The 20,651-nt window shown below is 41.1% G+C and overlaps 1 protein-coding gene across 1 annotated transcript in view; it reads left to right on the top strand.

Annotated features, from left to right (window-relative positions):
• APBB2 (amyloid beta precursor protein binding family B member 2) overlaps positions 1-20,651 on the top strand; it is a 160,410-nt gene that overhangs the window by 36,145 nt on the left and 103,614 nt on the right. Inside the window, exon 2 of the mRNA XM_054294609.1 lies at positions 18,591-18,679. The gene's annotated coding sequence lies outside the window, so the exon portion shown is untranslated. The remainder of the gene's footprint in view (positions 1-18,590; positions 18,680-20,651) is intronic.

The raw sequence follows: 20,651 nt of genomic DNA, 5'->3' as shown, positions 1-20,651 counted from the left end.
AGAGTTTATTGCCATAGGGAAGAGAGCTATCTTGCTAGCTGGAATTACCCAAATTGAAGACAGACATGAAATGCAGTAGTGGGTATTCATCTCCATTCTGCTTTCTAGGAGGTAAAAATGCAGCTTTCTACTCTTGAATCCTTTATATCTTGCTGTGCATATCACCATTGCTGATGTTTGTGACTGTGCCTCAGTCAGATATTGCTTTTTTATGCCTGTGTTGTGGGTGTGAATTCCCAGAGGTGTTAGTCCTCTGGGTTTCCTTGCAGGGTGGTGAGGAAGCAGCTGATCCCTGCAGAATGCTCTCTAGAGACAGTGCTGTGAGAAATTGCTTCTTGCCTCTAACAGAACCTCCAGCAGCAAAGTGGTTACTGAGCCTGTTTTACTCACCTTGTTTGTGTTCCTCTGACAAAGTACATCTATACTAATTATCCTGTTGTGATTACATGGTGCAATTTCCTTGTTCATTATGTGCCACTATCAGCTTAAGGACCTTTGACACTAGTTTGGCCTTGAGTTTTGCAGACATCAGACATCTGTCAGAAAAGAAAATGCTGCAAAGCATGAATGGACCTTGAGGAATAAATGCTTCTAATACTTCCCCAACATAAGCATCAGCAGTATAAAGCTCCTGTGCTGTGGAGGACTGCTGCAGGGGGTGTGGGGGTTAAATCAGTCACACACTGACAGATGTCTGATAGCTGGGCCTGGCAGTGGGATAGTGAGAAAACAAGATGTGCATGAGATCAGGTCTTTCGCTTTCTCCATGGAAGATTTATCCTTTCACAGAACTTTGTATCAGTGTTATATGCTTCTGAAAAGCCTGTGCAAGTAGATAGTTGTGTAACTATCAACAAGCCTGTTGATTGTTATTTAGTAATTGTAGGTGCTGTCATGTAAGGACTGGGTTATTCCTGTAGGACACCAAGCAACTTCTCCTGCAGCTGCTAAGGGGAAAGAGTGATTCATGGCATTTTAACAATGGATCAGTCTTGAGCTGCTTTTTCTGTTTCTTCATCCAAACCAAGAAGCTGACTTAGTTTGCTGCATGTTTGCTCACAACTCAACCAGTGTAGTAAAATGAGTGAAGATTAAACCTGCCCTGTTTTGAGGCATCTTGCTGAGGGAAGTTGTTCCTTTGGATTTTGTGTTGAGCACGAGTGAGCTGGTGCAGCAGTTATGTGAAAGACTCTCTCTGACCCTTGCATGGTCCAGTCACTGACTGAAATATTCATTACCTTTTATTTCGTAAATTGTTCAGCCTCAGATTTATTGTTGTTCACAGCTGCATTCCACCAAACAGAGCAACTAAAAGAATTGCTTTAGAAGAAATGCAGTGAGCTTTGGGTTTTCTGTGAGTTAAGATTTATCCTAATATTAACTTTGGGCTTCACTCAAATGGAGGTATTTACTTGCTTATTCTTATCCCTTGGAATGTTGAAGTTATACAATGGATTTGGTTTTTTATTAGCTAGGGTAAATTGCTGCTTTGTTTATCATGTAAAACAAGCAATCTTTATACAGGCGCTATTTGTTTGTTTTGTTTTAAAGGGCCTGAAATGAAGGAAACCATAAGAGCACAAAATAAGAGTGTAGCTAAGATTACTGCTATAATAGCGTGTACCTGCATATTATCTTTTGTCAGTGGCTCTGGATGTGTTTTGCAGACTTTCAGCAAGCCTCTACTGTCTTGGAAATTAGGAGTTAAGAATATTAAAAGATGCTAAATTGCAGCAGTAGGTGACAGTAGGTTCTTCGCTCAATTTGCCTGCCTTGTGTGGGAAGGTTTGGCTGAATTCCTTGAGGTCTGTCTTATCTTGCAGGGGCTGTGGCATAAGAATAGTTAATTTTGAGTCTTCAGTGGCTGTTGAGATAGTTTTATTTGTGAGTAATAGGTCACTTTGGTTTTCTTTGTGTCTTTCCATGTCTCCTTTACTGGTTTGTCACTTCTTTGGATCTTGTTATGTTTCTCTGGTTTGGAAGTCATGGAGAGACTCCTCCAGCTCTGTGTTTAGTGCACAAGTTATACCTCAACTGAGGGTCTCCAAGCATCAAAACAAATTATTAATACACTTGTAGAGGGTGTTACAGATTCTCTCTTCCAGTTTGTTCTAAGACACCTGTCAAGAAGCCACAGGCACTACATGGGGTGGTTGTGATTTTAAGTAAGTTGTAAGCCACCCTACTATGAGCTTAAGCAATTTGTACAAGGCCCCTCTCCCTGCAAGTAGTAAAATAAAATCCTAGATCTGTGTTTAGCACCAGCTATGATTTTTCAATGGCTTATTTTAAAGAAATCTTGTCAGTTATGCTGTTTCAACTGATAGGTAAAAAATAAATACAGATGCTCATATTACAGAAGTTGTATCCTAATTAGTACATTTGTATTGGTTGCAAATGTTTGCTTTTACTGTACTTGAGTGTGGGTGATTATCCAGCCTAAGGAGTCTGAGGTTTGTTGTCATTTCTGATGTTCTTTCTTGTTGTGCAAATAAAGGCAACATAATCCTTGCTAAAAGCACATCTCTGAACAGGAAACAGAGGGTTGAGAAGCAGGTTTTAAGTGCAAAAGAAGGATCTGATCTTTTCACTATCAGGTGAAATAAAATCACTTGTTCAAAACCTTTAAAGTATCTGTCTTCTCCCCAACTGTAATAACTGTTCTTATGTTTCATTTCCTCCAGTAATCACCACTGCTTTTTTCTTTTTACATAAAACTTGATTACCGCCCTTACAGTGGGTAGGGCCCAGTTGTATCTATGTACCGGTGGATAAGCTGGTCTGTGTGTCATGGGGAATGTCTACAGTGAAACGATGTGTGTGTGTGAGATTTCTTTGGATAGTTTCTAGATGTTATTTACTCAGTAACATTTAGAACAAGCTTTGCAGGAGTAATAGGCAAATTGGAAGATAAGTGTTTTAAACAGTTATTTTTTTAAAGGAAGTTAATTTGTTCTAAACATGTAAAGGCAGTACAGTGTTTTAAATGTTTGTTATGTTGTATCTTTGTCAGGCAAAGATAACCTTTGTCTAAGTTGGCTTAAATCATTCCATTGGTCTTATTTTGTGCATCAGAAAATTGATGTTAATTACAAAGCAATTGTTGTACTTTTAGAATGAAAAATGCTAAGCAGAATTTTCAGTCACTATGTAAAACCAGTCCTTCCTCTCAGTTGGAGAAAATGCAGCATATGTTTGGAAAGAGCAGACTCCTATGCTGTGTATTTGTATTTACAGGCAGATGCCCTTTGTTTAAGAATGAAGTTTTAAAATACTTGGCTAGACTATCTGCAGTGTAAGTACAGCTTGGCTTCTCACTTGTTGGATGGCACTGGGGTTCAGAAAAGGCAGATGTGGTCACTGGCCACAGCCTGGGCTGCTGGGGGGCTGGCATCACCTTGGGCCTCTGGGTGCCTGTGCTGGGTACACGTGGCAAGGTTTTGGTAGTGGAGGGCTACAGGGAGGCATCTGTGGAAGCTGCCAGGAGCTCCCATCGTGCCTGACAGAGCCAATGCCAGCCAGCTCCAAGAGGGACCCACCCCAGGCCAAGGCTGAGGCCATCAGTGGTGGTGTTACCTTTGGGATAGCGGATAGGGGTGTAAAAAACGCTGTGCAACACCAGTAGGAGGCAGAAGATAGGAGTGAGAATATGTTACCATTGATATGGGAACCACATGTTACCAGTAGGGAGAATATGTGTAACAGCTCTGCAGACACCCAGGTCAGTGCAGAAGGGAGGGGAGGGAGGTGTTCCAGGTGCTGGAGCAGTGTCCTCTGCAGCCCTGGTGAGGCAGCTGTGCCCTTGCAGCCCATGGAGGCTGTGGTGGAGCAGAGATCCACCTGCAGCCAGGGAATCTCCCATGCTGGAGTGTGTAGATGGCGGAAGGAGGCTGTGACCTCATGGGAGGCCCATGTTGGAGCAAGCTCCTGGCAGGAGCTGTGGTCTGTGGAGAGAGGAGCCCAGTCTGGAGCAGGTTTGCTGACAGGACTTGTGGCCTGGGGCAGGAGCCATGCTGGAGCAGCCTGTGCCTGAAGGACTGTGCCCTGGGGACCCATGCAGTCCATGAGGACCTGCAGCCCTTGGAAGGACTTAGGCTGGAGAAGTTTGTGGGATGCTGTCTCCTGTGGGTGGGACCCTGTGTTGGGGCAGGGGAAGAATGTGAGGAGTCCTCTGAGAAAGAAGGAGCAGTAGAGACAATGTGTGGTGACCTGACTTCAGCCCACATTCCCAGTCCCTTGGCACCACTGTGGGAAGGAGGTAGAGAAAATAAGAGTGAAGTTAAACCTGGGTATAAGGGAGGGACTGGGGAAGGTGTTTGATTAATTGATTTTATTTTCTCAATTTGATTTATTTCCCTGTTCTGATTTGATTGGCAATAAATTAAATTAGTTTTCCCAAGTGGAGGTTGTTTTGCCCATGATGGTTAATTGGTGAGGGATCTCCCCTGTCCATATCTTGATCCTGAAGCTTTCTCTCCCCTGTGCTGTTAAGGAGGTCAGTGATAGAATAGCTTTGGTGTGCACCTGGCATCCAGTCAGGGTCAGTCCCCTCAGAGACCTGGCTTTAGAACAATATATCCTAATTTGAGGGAAAAGAGGATTGTAATTTTCTTTAAAACTTATACCTTCAGAAGTCTTTTTGTTCATTTTAATGTCAGCACTGATCTGTCTCAGAATCAGTGAAAAGAGGAGATGGTTTGGGATAATGTTTTATTATCTGATAGCCTCTCCATTTTTGAGAAGCAGAAGTAATTACAAATAAGACATCAGAACATATGCTGAAACTAGGCCAATGGCAGAATTCAAATTATTTAAAAGTGTTCTTTACCAAGGGGGGAAGTGGACATGACCCTGACGAGGAAATGCTGTCTCTGGTCTGGGAGGGTCACTGTCTGCTGCACCTGAGGAGAGTGAACATGCCAGATGACTTGGGTAACATTTATTTCCTCCCTTGGGGCCTGTTTTATTTAAGCCATCATAATAGAAATCTTTATTTAGCTTATAGAAAGCACACTTTCCTTCCTGGTTGTCAGGATTCACAGAATTGGCACAGTTACCACAGCACTATAGTCAGATACCCTGGTCTGCCATAACTTAGCTACTCTATTCTCTTAAGTTTGGAGGCTGTGTTTTTGCTGACTGTACCAGCCACATCAGAATTGTGTTAAATTTAAGCATAATTCCTCATGTGCCTGTGAGATGACCAACAAAGAAGGATGTAGTAATCTAGTGGTCTGCTGCCAGTCAACAACCCCTGCAGTGTGAGTTTTGCATATTGGTATATTGGTACCCTCAATTAGGACTTTATCTTCTGGAGTAGTGTTTCATTGAGTATAGTGAGCTCTTAAAAGTATCCTCTGCTGGTTAAGTACAGCAATCTTGCAAAAAGATGAGCAGCAAAACCTGTGTTATAGGAATACTTGCTGAATAGCAATAACTGGTTTTTTTTAATCCTCTTTGTTCAGGTTTAAATGTACAGCAGCATGCTTGTGGTATAGTAATTACGGATTTTTTTTATTTTTTTGCTAAGTAGAAATAGGTTTGACTTCTTTTATTTCTTTTAGCAGACTGTCTTTAAGATAGTTCACAAGCTGCTTGTTGAAAGTACAGACAGAAACAGGATAAGTTGGAAAGATGATTGGTGATAAATATGCCAGGAGATCAGATGGCAGGTGATGACTGGCATGGACACAATTTTAAGGCATCCTCTCAAGTCAGGTTTTTAAACAGATATCTGTCTTGGCATAATATATGGAAAATTATTTTAAGAAATTATTTATTTGTACATTGATTTGTCTAAAGACTTTATGAATTCCTGACTGAATGGATATGTAATGGAAAAGGAATGCAAAAGACCCACTAATCTTAATTATGAATACAGGGTACAGAATCTTAGCTCCACTGATTTAATTTGGAACAGTTTTTGTCTGCTAATTACTGCTATGAACTAAGTTTTCCTCTCAGTTACATCAAAGCATTCTTCATTGGTTTAAGGTTATGCCTAAATTATTGTGACTGAAAGTACCTTTGTGACAGAACAGTCTGGTTTCTGTTACATTTTCTTAACTCCAGCTGCCTTTGAACTACAATATTGGTGCTTTCTCAAGCTTTGTCTTTGTTTCTACTCTAATACTATTGCAGCTGTTGCATAAACTGTTCAATTTGCAGGAGCACTGTCATCTCTGTCAGGTAAATGCTTCTGTGGCCAGGTCTCCAGTGTGTGAGGACTTGGGTGATGTTTCTCCAAGTGAGACCTGGTGGCTGCTTGCTGTGCTCTGTCTCCTGTGTCTGCTGAAGCTCCCAGTACTCCTGGGTGCTGCCCAGCCTGGCTGATGTTTCTGACATGAGGTATTTCTTTTAAAATGCTTGATTCTGTGGGCAGCAAATGCCAGAAACTTCTAGATCCTTGCAGGGGGCTTTTGTGTGACCCATGCTGGGATCACCTTCCCTTTCTTTCCCAGGTCACAAGGAGCAGGTCTGCCCCTGGGCCAGCTATTCGTCCTCCTTCAGACAACGAGGATGATCTATTTGGCTGTGCTGAAATTAGACCAGGATGTGTGGATTTCTGTAAGCTTCTGACGTCACCTCAATTAAATTTCTTTTGAATTTTTAAAAAAATTCTTCTATTTTTAAACAGTACTGAAAAAACAGAGTGAGCAGGGAAGAGTTAAGCATGCTGGTTACATGTGTCATTCAAGCCATTAGTGCTGGCAGTGCTCCTGTCCTGTCACATGTGCCAGATGTGACATCTTTCAACAAAATTTAAAGGCATGGTGAAAGATTATGGGCATGGTTTCACACCACTTTGGGCTGCTCCAAAATGAATGTTTTAAAAGCCGTTAACAGCAACTGTTTAAGGGTGTCAGTCCATCTTCTTCAAGCTATTGCAACATGCCATCTCCTCATCCCTGGCATTTTTCTGGCCCCCTGTCCAATCTGATTAATTTGAGGACCCAGCTGAAAAGTAATCCCTCAAAGATGCATCTTGGTGACCATGTCTCTGGGATGAGGAGGTGGAAGCAGTCTAAAGGCCAAGTGCTGCTGAAAAGGACAGTTGGCTTAAATCAGTGGAGATGTAAAACTGTGCAGTTACCCTCACTCTGCTGGCTGTGGAGCAGCAGCTCTGACTTCTACTTTCTGCAGCTGAATGTAAACAAAAAGATTGCTTGTGAGCACTACCTGTTCATACATGGAGTTGAACTTGTTTAGTCCAGGACTCTGTTCTTATTTAAGTTCTGCCTGTGGGAAATTAAAGACACTTCCAGCTCTTTTTTATGCATATTTCAAATTTATACTGAGCTTAATTTTAATATTAAATTTCACTGTTGCTTTTAACTATGGGAATAAGTTAATTTTAATTTGAGTTAGCTGGTTTTGCAGGCAGATAGAGTATGTGCCTGTCCATTCACATACATACTTATACAGAGGTATATATACATATGCACACTCTTATCTCTGACAGGAAGTCTTGAGGCTGCTAGTTCTGCCTTCCTGGTTCAGTACCTCTGAGAATAAGCAGCTTCCCAGGTGGGTAAACTGGAGTTACAAAATGAGAGTCATTGTTCTTCGCATTTGTGACTTCAGCAGAGATTCATCAGTAGATACTTACATCACATACTGCTTTCTAGCCACCTCTGGCACCATTTAGATTTTGAAGGGTCTGATGGGAAATTTTAATTTTTTTGACTTTCAGGTGGTCCCATTTCAGCTGTCTGTGTTCAGCCATGGAGTGTGACTGGTCAGTGGTTTGGTTTCCTAGAGCTGTAATTCTGCACTTGAACAGTAACAAGTTCCATTTGGAGGTGACCTGTGAGGAAAATTACTTTTGAACACAAAGACTTTGGAATTTTATTTTTCAGTTGTGGCACAGACCTCAATCTAGGTTCGGTCACTGAATTTCCTTTGATTTACTGGAGGCCTCCTCAGGGCCTTTATCAGCATTTCAGTTCAATTTGTTCTATCATATGCTGTGCTTCTTGTTGTAGAGCACCTTCTTTTTGATTTCATAATACTTCACATCTTTTGTCACAGTTTAGCCAGAGAGGGTCAGTACATAGAGAACCCCAAAACTGTCCTGTCCAAGCCAGCTTCTAGTCTTTGTCAGTGCCCATTTGGGAAGTATCCAGTCCTGCTGTCTCTCTTCAAGAGGTTACATTTTTTTGCTCTACTGATTACCTTAACTGTTTTGAGTAAATTTGACCACCTGTGGCCACTGCTGACCCTACATTCCTGCAGTACCTCCAAGCCAAATGCTAAACATTGCTGGCATTCTTGAAATGCTAGGACAAAGCACTGCAGTGCACATCCAGGGCAGTCTTTGGGGGAAAAAGCCCTGCTTCTTTTCTGTCTCAAAATCAATTTGGGCACAGTGTTGAGAGATGAGATTCCTTTCACTGTGGTTATATCTGACTCCCCTTGGTTTCTTACTAAAATGGATGGTTCTGCATAAATTAGAAAAAATTCAATGTAACTCTCTGGAATTGAGGCTGTGAGATCTCAGCCTCTCAGAGCTGAGGAGCAGAGTGACCAAGACCACCCCTGGGGGGCTCGAGAGTCCTAGAATGTTGCCAGAAATGTCTAGTAGCTAGACTTTGATCCCACAGAAGAGACGACATCAGTATGAAGATAAGAAGATTTCACTAGAGTGAATAGTGAAGAGATAAGTTAAAGTGTAAGATACAGAGTTTAAAATTTCTGTACAAGAGAGTCTAGAGAAGTAAGATAGAAGAATTGGAGCGTGCCCTTCTCCTTCTTCTTCTTCCTCTTAGCCTCCATCTTCTGTAGTGATGTTAGCACTTTGAGATTAGACCTTACTAAAAGTGCACTAGTTAATAAAAGTAGAGAGTATTAGAGAAAAATGATAAATATTGTATATGTAACTCCGAGTATAAAGATAAGTAGCCGCCCCAAAAGCTCTCAGTGTGTGCCCATAACTGACTGCTGAACAAAACTCTGTCAAACCAAGAAAAAATCTTTTAGATAAGCATTTAATAAACACCGAGACCGAAAAAAGATCTGAAGTCCCTTCTTGTCCTTTAAAGCGCGAGCTGCCCAAAGCCATCTCGAGCCTTCCCAAACCATCTAAACAGCCGAAAATCCAACAGAGGCCTTAGGTAAAAAAAAAGAGATGACAGGAGGTTTTAATTAATAGCTAGAAATGATAGGGATCTAAGTGAGATAGAGCAAGGCAATATTATTAGTTAGGAATTATTAGGGAATTTTATTGCTTCCTTTTGGAGCATCTGGTAACAGCTGCTTAGATCAGGTGTGCTCTGAGATGGCATTCTTGTCTTAATGAAAGTGGTTTAGCAATGTACAGGCTATTTTACTGAAGATTCTGCAATATTGAAGTGAAATCTTAATTTCTGTGGTTTGACTTTTTAGTATTGACATGATGCTAAATATAACCATTTAGCTGCTTAATTAAGTGTGTCAGATGTCCTGTAGGAAAATTTCCTTTCAATTCAGGAGGAAATAAATTTTAAACCTTGTTGATTTAATACAGGCATAGATGCTTCTCATGTATTTTGTAAATAAGCTTATTTTAAAAATAAACAGAAGCACAACACTTGGTAATAAAAATCTAGGTCTTAAAACCTTGGAGTGGAGACTTTGAAAAGAACATAAATGAACGTATTTTGGAAAAAGCAATATAGTATTACTGTTGTAGCAAAGCAGTATTACTGTTGCTCTTCTGTTAAATAAACTTCTTCTAAAGTGGTGGTCTTTTGGGAAAGCTTCCTAATCAATATTGGATTCCTTATTTTTTATTTTAGGAGGAAATGCCACATCAGACGTGAGCATGCATTGTAGCTCTTGGAGGTGTCATCATACATGAGCAGAAGTTGTTACTGAGAAATGCCTTTTTTTTAAAAGTAGAATTACTGACTGCAGTCTTAGACCATGTGGTTGTTTGGATCTGATGATTTGTCTGCAATTGTTGGAAAAGATTTTTTTTCAAATAAATTAAGAGTATGCTTGTGTGTTTCAGGGTAGAATATGGCTCCGCTTAGAGGAATAAACTCTTGAAGCCAGTAGGATGGTAAAGGAAAACTTGGTACTACTTTTAGTAAAAGCACAGTTAATGCTGTTCTGCAGTTTGAGTTATATTGAGAAGAGTGGGAACTCATTGGTCCACGCAGGAAGCAAATGTAGGATACAAGGCCTGCTTCTCTGGCATGTGAGTGCCAAATTTCTTGTCATGTGACAGCCATTCTTTGAGATTTTTCTTTGAGTAGTGGTTCTCTGGATCTTTCTGCAGATGGTAAGTTTGTGTCTTCTATCTTCCCAATTTCTCTTCCCTGGAAAAAGTATTTTTTCCTGTTTTTTCTAGAATAATTAATTATCATTTTCTCAAGAGAAACTGGAGTATCTCTTCTGTCAGAGGCCTCAAGTTGGTTTAAAATAAAAGACAGTAAAACAGTAGAAGTAAATGTATTAGATAAGAGATTTTAGGCTCAGAGGAGTTTTTAAGACAGTAGGAAAAATGTGAGCATGTTTTTTGAAGATGATTGGAAAATTGATCTCACTCTTTTCATCAGGTGATTGCATCATTAATAGGGCTCGCTATCAGAGGTAGGGAATTGAGAAAATACTGCATAACACTGGAACTGTAGTGTTAAGTGAAAAAAACAACTGATAAAATATTTTTACTTCCTTAAGACATCAACCCTAGATAATGAGTCAGTTCACCAGCAATGATGATTAATAAAGGAAAATGCTAACCCAAGATTTTTTGTTAACCACCAGTTCTTCTGAGCAAGAAATAATTCCAAGTACTGTCTGATCCTGTTTTGTTAAAAAAACAAATGAATCAAACAAAAAGCCAACCCAAAAGCCCCCAGACCCCAACAGCTGTTATATTTGAGGTGATGGAGATAGCTACTTATAATAGTGTTTCTGCCTTAGTTCTATCAAACCTGTTCTATAGGTATGTATGCAGTGGTCTATTCCAAACCTTTCAAAGGCTTGCATAAGGTCTGTAAAAAAAAAAAAAAAGTGCTGTAATATTTTTTTAAATTTTGGGGCAAAAAGGGTTGTAATATTTTTTTAAATTTTGTCCCACGGCTAACCAGAGTGACAGAGAGGTTTGTAAGGAAGATGAGATGATTCCTTTTTACAACTGAGTGCATACAGGCCAAAAGGTTTGGAATATGTTGCCCTGGTGTGCAGAATCAGTATGATAGTTCTGTTAGTACATGTTGTTGAAGCTACAAATTCTTCATTGACTTTTAGCTAGCTTTGAAGCTGAGATTATGAGGTCTTGTAACAGCATCGTAAAAGTTGATTATGACTAAAACTGGAGAGAGACATGAGCCTTTATTCTCTCTCTTTTTTCTTTTTAGTGCAGTCATTTTGTGCATGGGCATTAATGAATGCAGTGTGCACTCTTGCTGCATCAGCTTTCCTATGCAGATTTTCTTGGGTACGTGAAAATAATGTCAAAGAAATGGCATGTAACAACACAGATGTGAGACAGAGATGTGCCCTTCCAATGGCATATCAAATCTGCAAATTAAATGAGTGCCCAGGCTCAGGCAGAAGCTGTGTGAGGGCCAGGCATGCTGGCAGAGTGGCTGAGTAAGCAGAATACTGAGAGGCAGATTGTGCCAGAGAAGCCAAGCTGGCACTGCCAAGTGCCTTGTGCCATGATATCTGTTATCTCTGTGCCTTGCCCTGCTGTGGTGGGTCTCAAGGGTGCTCTAAGATGGAGCACTTTGTGCTGTGCAGCATAAGCTGTGCAAAGTACTGAAGAATATCAGGAAGGGTTGTGGAGAAGTATACAGTGGTAATAATATTCAGAATAGGAATTAATAACTTATGTGACTTACTGGGAGAGTTTGTGCCTAAAGCATAGGTGATAATGCCTTTTTAAGGAGGTGACTTGCAAATTCAGATTTTCTTTCAGCTTTGCAGTGTGCATTTAATAACCTGTCTTCATTCAGGCACAGTTATAAGGGAAGGCTGAGTGTGGCTCTGTTTTAATTTATCTTAGTTTAGCTAATGCTTTGAGAAATTATTGTCTTAATGGTGAGAAAGTACATCTCTTGGGAAGTGTCAACAAAGGACTACCTTTTTGGGGAAACTGTTCCTGGTTTGTGGAGCTCTTGAGCTGAGCAGGTGATGTAATATTTTAATGTGATCTTGTGAGAGGGTGCATTGCATTTCTGTGTCCCTATTTCTTCTGTAACTACTTGTCCTGGTTTGCTGGGTTTGACTTGTTAATGCATATGCAGAACCTGAGGTGGAGAGAGAATTACTGAGGGGCGTTCTTGCACCCTGGAGGGGGAAGGATGACTTAAGTTAAAATGCTGCCTCCATGTCCCATGGGTATGTGGTGTGGTAGTGACTGGATCTCCTGCATTATTCATTGCCTCTAGCTTCTACTGTGCCGTGGGTGTTTGTCACATGAATAGTTGTGCTGTGGGCTGCTGCAGAAGAGGTGTGTGTGTGACCTGAATACTCATCACCCACAGGTCTGTAAGTGACAGATAAAACCTGGTCTCAACTATGGTGTGTCTGCTAAGTCATATCACTCTGAGATGTTTTTCTCCCTAGCCAGCTTATGGAAAAGCATCTTCAGTTGATTCTAACCCTCATGGTTGGTCTCTGTCATGTATATTAGCTTTCAATTCCTTCTTCAAAATATGATGCCTGCGTGAAAGTTATTCCTAAAATATATGTGAAAATTGTTCAGCTAGTTGTGCTGCACCCCCTTGTGCTAAGAATAAGATTTTTGGAGAGAAATTCCAGACTGTTTTGTTTTCAAATATTGATTCAAGTTTTTATTTCCACTTTTAAGGTTTTTAAATTTTTTTTTAACTCAGCTGCTTAAGGATTTTCAAAGCATACTTGTTTTGCTGCAGAAGTGCTATCATCACATTGTGTGTTGGGCTTTTGTGAGCTCTAAAATTTGGGTCAGGGCAGATGAGGAAACAGGAAATATGGCTTGATTGCTGTGGGGAAAACGTGCTGCAGTGGTACTTGATTGAAGAGTTGCTGTTGAAGGATAAAGTACCCATGTTGATTGTGCTGGGCTTTTGGCATAACATCCTGAGCACTGTGAGCCTCAGCCCAGGTGTTTGCTCAGACAGCTCTGCACTAGCAGGAATTGTCTGCTTCTTGTTGGGAGTCATGGTTGCAGTGATACTGAAAGCTGGAGAGGACTGGGCTTAGGGACAGAAAGGGGGATACAAAGGCTTTGTTGTGCTGCTGGGATGATTCTCAGCACGTTGCAAACCTGCTTCAGGCAGGGCCCTGAGGTGCTGGAGCTGTGTTCTGGATGTTTCTAAGCTGTCCCTATTCCAATGGCTTCTGCACATGGGATAGGTGTGTGCTGAGACCTCACACCAGAGCAGCACATGTCTCTCTGGAGCAGCTCCTCGTCCTGGCTCTCTGGCTCACCCTGAGGAAGCTGAATTAGTCACTAGTGAAAATACCAATTCTCTCAGGCTGTAAGTGTAGGGTATTCCCATGAAAGTTTGTAATGGTGAGCTAATGATTTGTGTGTAACTGTAGTGGCAGAACACAATTCAAAGTGGGCTTTGAAGTGCACAATGTGACAGGACCATGTGAGCTGAAGCCAGCGCTGTGCACTGGGAGGCGTCAGCCAAGGCTGAAGATGAATTCTGCTTCAGCGTCACCCAGTGCTTTGCTTTCTTCTGCTTTGGTGTCTGTGCAGTACAGTTCAGCAAACAATAAGACTTGAGAAAAGCAGTAAGTCATGCAGCCAGAGAACTGAAGTAATACCCTGGTGTTTGGGACCAGTGACTGGCAATGTGAAGGTCTGCATAAGTGTTTTGAGGGCAATGGTGAGGAGGATTTGCTAAAATGAAAATACAGTTTTGGGCCAGAGTGACATAAATATTTTAGTCCCACCCACACGTGCCACCTTCTGATCAAAACCTTAAAAGGAAGAACAAAAACCACATTTCAATATCTGCTTTGGATATTTTTAAATAAAAGAATCACTGAAATGAAGGGAGGAGACCTGAGCATCCTTCATAAATATTGAGACTTTCCCTCCTCATAGTCTTCTCTGCAGTGATCCCTGGTCAGTCTTCATTGTGGGGAGCAGGGAGCAAAGGACACTTTGCTGTGTCCCAGGAGGACCCCAGGCCTCCACCTGCCCTTTCCAGGAGGGTGTCCAGAATATGCTTTTAACCTGGAAGGGGAGGAGAGGGACCCCTCCTGCCTATAGTGGCACCAAATCTCTTCAGTTTCACTAGACTTGTCAGGGTTCATAAATAAAACAGTGCCATGTGCATTTCAGTGTTTTATCCACTAGTTGTGAAAGAAACACTTCTTCCTGACCTTCAAAAATCTGGGAAGGTAAAACCATCTAAGTGATGCAGTTTTCCTTTTGGCCCCCTAGGGAGTAAGTGAATTAATGTGTTTGATGCTTCTTTCTGTGGATTTGGCAAAAACTACTGCCAAAGAAGGTAGGATGCAGAAAGTGTCAGGGAATTCTTGGGGTGTGATAGCAGCCTTCTCCATCCCATCTGCAATGAGTTTTTTAGCCATCATTATGTTATGTGAGCCCCCCATGGTTGTCAGGCTGTTTTGTTGGGTTTGTTTGTTTGTTTTTATGCTATTTCCAGACTAAGACCCCTAGAAGCCTGATAAAAAATGAAGTTCTTCTTCTGTCCTTTTGGAAACAAGCCCCAGCAGCCCAGGTTCTTGGGGTGGTTGCATGAGGCTTACTGGGAGGCTGTCTGATGGACTGAAGTTAACACTGTTAATGTACTTTTTAGAAGGAAAGAGAAAAATATATTCCTAAAATAGATGGCCGTGCTGTACTTATTAATTATTGATGTTACATTGGATGACTTCTTTATTCTATTAAGAAGTTGGAAGAAGAGGTGAATTTTAATGCAGGGGTATGTAGGATCCTGGGATTGCTGTTTAAAAGACAATTTAAGGCAGAGCTCTGATAATGTGAATGTGGCATGTCTGCAATGTCTGTGCATGCCCAGAGGAAGCTGCAATATGAAAACTGTCATGAGTTTTGTTCTGATACCAGTTCATTCAGCTCTGTATGATGAATTCTGTACACATGTAATAGCCTCAGTCTCACACATGAATTCATAACTGTGCTTCCAGCCTAAAAGTGCAGGAATTGTGAAGTCTGTACTTATTTTTCCCACAGCAACTGGATTCCTACTGACTTTTGCCCTCTTTCATCCTGCCCAACAAGCAGGTTTGCAGTCCAGTAGCAATATATAGCCATTACTGTAATGGATGCAGGAGGGGTGCTCCAGAGTGATAGAATTCTTAGACTTTGTGTTCCCTGATTCAAATAGATGGATTTATTTTCATATAGAATGAGCTTTCAATGTGAAGAAGTGGAAGACTATCTGCTGCTCTCCCTGGACAGAAATGCCACCCCCAGCTCCAGTCTGGCTGCTCTTTTCTGCAGCCCATCTGAGAAGCAGTTGCCTATTAGGCAGAGAAGAAGAGCTGATGAATATTTTTGAGTTTTTTTGTGTCAGTTTTTAGATGTAGGTGGATTTAAATCAGAGTTCCTCATTCAATGTCAACAGACACATCTGAAGATCTTGCTGGTGCAGGTTATTTTATTGTATAAGGACAAAATAAAAATACAATGCTATTGCTGAACGACCCACCATTAATCTAGTGTGTGTGCTTCAGGAGAAAGAGTTTCTAAAGTATAGAACTGATTTTGGTACTGAATGACTCCAGCTGAAATTTGGTGGTTGGAGGCCTGCCTCTTTTGTATTAACCTGAATTTTCAAGTCCCTTACCAATAACAAGGAATAGGAAAGGAGAGCTGTAAAACCAGCTACCTTCTCAGCTGTTAGCAGGAAGCCACCAGGCACAAGCTGCAGTGGGGAAGAAGGAAAAAGCTGCAGTGATCCCTAGATTGGTAAATTCCTGCTAAACCTCAAGAAAGTAGATTTGGCCCGAGTTTAAATGTTACAAATCCATGGGGAGTCTATCAGAAGTCTGTCTCTGTTTTGAGATATGTACAAAAGTATGTTTTTGCTCTAGCTTCTCAGGAAGAGCAATAATTCCCAATTTTTTTCTATGCTGACTGGTGTTTTCTGTTTGGTTTTATTATTTCTAGCTGAAATTCTGTAATGTGCTCAAGATCATGTTTCACACTGGCTTCTGTGGCATAACTTCTTTCTTAGGCTAGGTGAAGACAGGATTGCAGGTCTGTGTCCTATGGAAATCCAAGAACCCAAAAATCCCATTTTAAAATACGTGTGGCTCACATATTTGTGCTCACATCACCACATTTTTGCAAAAGAAGAAAATAAGGACAATTTAACTTCTTAAACTTGCACCTATTATTGCCTCAACCAATCCGTTATTTATTTCAGTAATGGTAGTGTTATTTTACTGTTTTGTCATCTGTGGGTGTTAGACATTTGCTCATTATTTCTCTACTAAGGGTATCAGTGCCTGCATGTTATTGCCTTTCAATTTGCTGCTTTTAATAAAGCCCTAAATGAGTTATTGCTGCTTGCATAGGTCTGGGAGGCTGAGCTGGCTCCACTGTTGGCTGTCTGAGCCTTTCTTGAAATATGAGGATTTTTAAACAGGATGAAAAAAGATTCCTGTCTTCATTTTCAAGTCTGCCAATTTTCAAGGCAGGCAATGTGGTAAAAATGTGGGTGGAGAAGTGGACATTTTCAGCAGGATTCAGAGGAAAGGAAAAATACTCAGGGTGGTGGATTCTCAACTGGGAAATAGAAAATGTTGGCTGTGTGGCAGCACAGTTTCAGGAATTTATGCCATCAGTGTTAAGATCCTGTTTGGTCAGAGGTCAAATATCTGCTGATGAAACTTTGTTTTGCAATTTTCTGTTTGCTGTTTTGTTGAAGAGGCTGGTCATTCCTACCTTTGAGAGCTGTATTTTGTATTTCAGGCTTTCCTCTGATCTCAGATCTGGAAGCTGACCTTATCTTAGTTTGTGTCAAAAAACTGTCTCCTTTCAGGAGAAAAAGACTTTGAGTTTGAGATAATAAAATAATCTTGGAGCTTATTGAATTGATTACTGTTTCAGTTGCAGTTACTCTAGGCATGGTTTAGAACAAGTTTGATATATAGGATGAAAACAATAAATTTTAAAAATGGCAATGCCACAACAGACAGATGCATCTTTTTGTTTATGTTGGGAAGAAATTCTTTTAAATTATTTGGAAAAGCTGCCATGTATGTTCAGCCTGTGAAGAAGTTTGGGGTCTCAGCACTTGACCCAGAAAGTTTTGTTTCTATAAACCCATGTATCTCAGCAGGAGCTTGCTGGTTTCTTGGCTTTCCTGGTAGGAAGGTGTTAAAAATATGTGTGTTTTCTTTCTCTCCCTCTTTTTTTTCCTCTCTCTTGAATACTGAAATCTGATAATCTGATACAGAAGTGCACAAATGTGCTAAATTGGGTTAGAGTATTAGTTTAATGAGCATTGATATGTTTTCTTCCTGAAGAACTTTTTTTAAATTAAAATTTATTATTGAAAATGCAGTGGGCTTGGTTTTAAAATTACTTTTTATCTACCGCTTTATTTCCAAGGTTCAAAGGACAAATATATTTTTTTAGCAAGAATGTACTTAGCGCTCTTAGATGATCTGTTTTGTCTCAGCGCTTTCTAGGATTTATAATTCTTGGATTTGTTAGAACAAAGAAAAATATAAACCTCTCTTTAAAATGGAATATAATTTGGCTTGATTTAGCCTGACTTTTGCTTTAATAAAGAAAAAAATATTATATAAGCTCTATTGCAGATGAGATTTGTATCTTTGGTCTTGCATATTTATTTTCTCTGCATGGGGGAGCAAACAGAAAGTTAAACACCACCCTGAATCCTTGAACATAGTTTGACTGACAGATATCTTGCTGCTGTTGGAGGATCTTTTGATGGGAGGATAACCTCATTGTGGGAGGTTTTATATATATTTTGGTATTGTATATATATTATGTATTGGTGAAATACATGTATATTTTTCAGTACCAAATGCCACTGCATTAATGTAACCACTTGCCAGGGGTGAAATGACTGTGATGCAGTGTACAGACATTGCAAAAATAATTATATACTTGATGCCTACTGAATGCAATCATTATTGAAAACATGTTTTTTTATGAACTCATTGTTTACTGAGCACTTCTTGCTGCTTTTTCATGACTTGGGCTCATATCTATCATCTGGATTAATTTTCTTCATGATATTTGGTGTTTGTGCAGGGAAAAACTGCAGCTCTGTGTTACAGTGTGGAGAGAGAGAATTTAAAGTGTCTTTGCAATGTGTCCCTTACATACCTGAGCTGCCATGGTCTGGCAGCAGGTAGTGACCCCTGCTAGGTTTGGGAGGATCCCTGCCCTGGGGTGCCTGGATCCTCTGTTCTGCTTTTACTTCTCCTGTGGGCACATTGTGGAACGTGGATGGCTTTAGGGATGTAAACTGAAGGTGGCTGCTTGGGTTACTCAGTCATTTGTCAGTGCTCCTCTGATTCCCAGGCTCCTGCTGCCTCTTCTGGTATCCTGCACCTTTGCAAGCTCAGTACTTTTCATTAGTGCCTCTTGACTCTTCATAAATTAAAATACATGATTTGGTTTTGTTTTGCAGCTTGTCTGATTTCTGCAGCGACCTCAGAGGGTGCTGGTGCTCCAGAACTTGGTGCTCTTGAACAGGCTTTCCACAAGGAACTGGGAAGAGTGAGTAACCTGCTCCATGTCCTGGGATCCTCTAGGGTGGGGGCACTCCTTCTGAGCCTTTCTTGTCTCACATCTTAAACACTGGGGTTTTAGCACAGAGACTGGAGGTGCCTGTATTTCTATGCAGCACTTCCATTGTTTGTCATGATATTCATGAACAGTGGCAGTCCAGTTCTTCTAGTCCTCCAGCCACAGTTCTTGGTGTATCCATTCTTGCAGAGTAGCTATACTGTGACTTGCTCTGCCACCTCATGTGGGAAAAAGCTGTACTCTGCAGAGGTGTTTCACAGCAGTGCTGCTCCTCTGTGGTGTCAGTAATGCTATCTGTTGATGCAGACACCTGTGCTGAATATCAGTGTTCTGTGCAGCCTCCTGTGATGTACCCACAAGGTTCTCTGTGGGTCTGGGAGAGGGAGGGAGGCCCACAGCCACAGAGCCCTGTGACTCCAGCTGAGGCTGTGTGTGGAGAGATTATCTGCTGTCATGCTCCCCAGCAGCATCTGATGCCATGGCTTTCCCTTCCTTCTCACAGGAATTTACCAGGCTGGGGATGTATTTCCCAGTACCTGGCAAGCCATCAGGGTTTCTCATCTTCTGAAATAAGGTATATGAGAAGTCTGGAACTATCTGCCCATAAAGCAAGTGCTGTTAGCTGGATGACCTGGGCTAAGCATGTGTCTTGGTCTCTGCTATACAAGTAGTTGTGCTGGCAGAGCCCTGTGGAGAGACTGCTCTCTTTGCTGATAGAGGCAGGAAGTTTTTTCCATCACTATTGCCTTTCCAAGTTTCTGAAATGCAGCAGCACTCTTTTGGGCTTTTGCTGATGTGATCCTTACCAGAGTTTTACTTGGTACAGTCCTCATGGATGGAGGTGACCTGTGGAGTAGTGGTGAAATGCTACAATGGAAAACCTAGCTGTGCTTGGAAAGCTTCTCACAGAAAGCAAGAGCACAGTGGCATGTCTAACTGCAGAAGAAAGAAGTACCTTCCCATTCAGAAATACTGTTTTTACCAAACAGTCAGCTTTCAAAAATACTTTTCATGGATCTTGGTATAAATGAGGTTCAGACTATATGTCTGAAATATTGCCCTCTTGGTTCAGGCTTTATGGGGAGATTTGTGTTTCCAGTGATGACTGCTTTGATTGTGTAATGCCTTTGCACTCCCACAGCTCCTTAGCTTGCCAGGCTTCCTTGTGGCACACAGCCCAACCTGCTGCAGCCCCAGAGGCTCAGAGCACTGCAGTTCTTCTTTTCAATGGGCAACATTACTTCTAACTGAACAAATCCTTACCAATGAGCAAATAAAATTGAGATCGCTAACTGATACCAGTTCAGATAGCTGCACTGAGTGAAGAGGTTAACTGTATTTTTAACAAACTTGCAAGTGCCCAAGACAGTCCTTTCCTTTGTGTTAAAATGTATATGTAGTTATGCACAGAATGCCCTGATGTTTTCTGTTACTGTTTAGTGAACTAAATCTGCATTAAGATAATGTAGAATAAATGTAAAAAGCATGTGTTCTCTACTGAGAAAGTATGTGTTGTCTGTCGGGGGACCATGAATGTTTTGAATTCAGCTTGCTCTGTGTGATCTGCCTGCAGAAGTACTGAAAGGCTAAATTTCAGAAAAACATGCTTTTTATGAGTTAGGGTCTGTATCATAAAGCCTTAAACATTAGGAAGTTCGTTCAAGTGATTGACAGTGATGATGCCCTCCAGAACAGAGTGGGAAATAATAGCATCCATTCCTACATGGTCAATGGGAACCTGAGTTAAACAGGTGGGTGGCACAGTACCTGGAAAGGATGACCAAGAAAAAGAAAAGCCCTCAAGAAGGACTTCTCAGTTATGGAGAAAGAAGGAAAGCATCCAAATCAAAGCTTGTTAGGGGAGGAGTTAGAAGCACAAAGGCAGCTGGAAAGTGGACAGGACAGAGAAATGCAAACAAGAATGTCTGCATGCAACAAGAAT

Source organism: Melozone crissalis, unplaced genomic scaffold, assembly GCF_028551555.1.
Source record: "Melozone crissalis strain CALT ecotype California unplaced genomic scaffold, PUWL_Pcris_2 ptg000006l_1, whole genome shotgun sequence".
In the NCBI taxonomy this organism is placed as follows: domain Eukaryota; kingdom Metazoa; phylum Chordata; class Aves; order Passeriformes; family Passerellidae; genus Melozone; species Melozone crissalis.
Note: the sequence above shows the minus strand (reverse complement) of the source record. Positions and strands in the feature narration are given on the sequence as shown.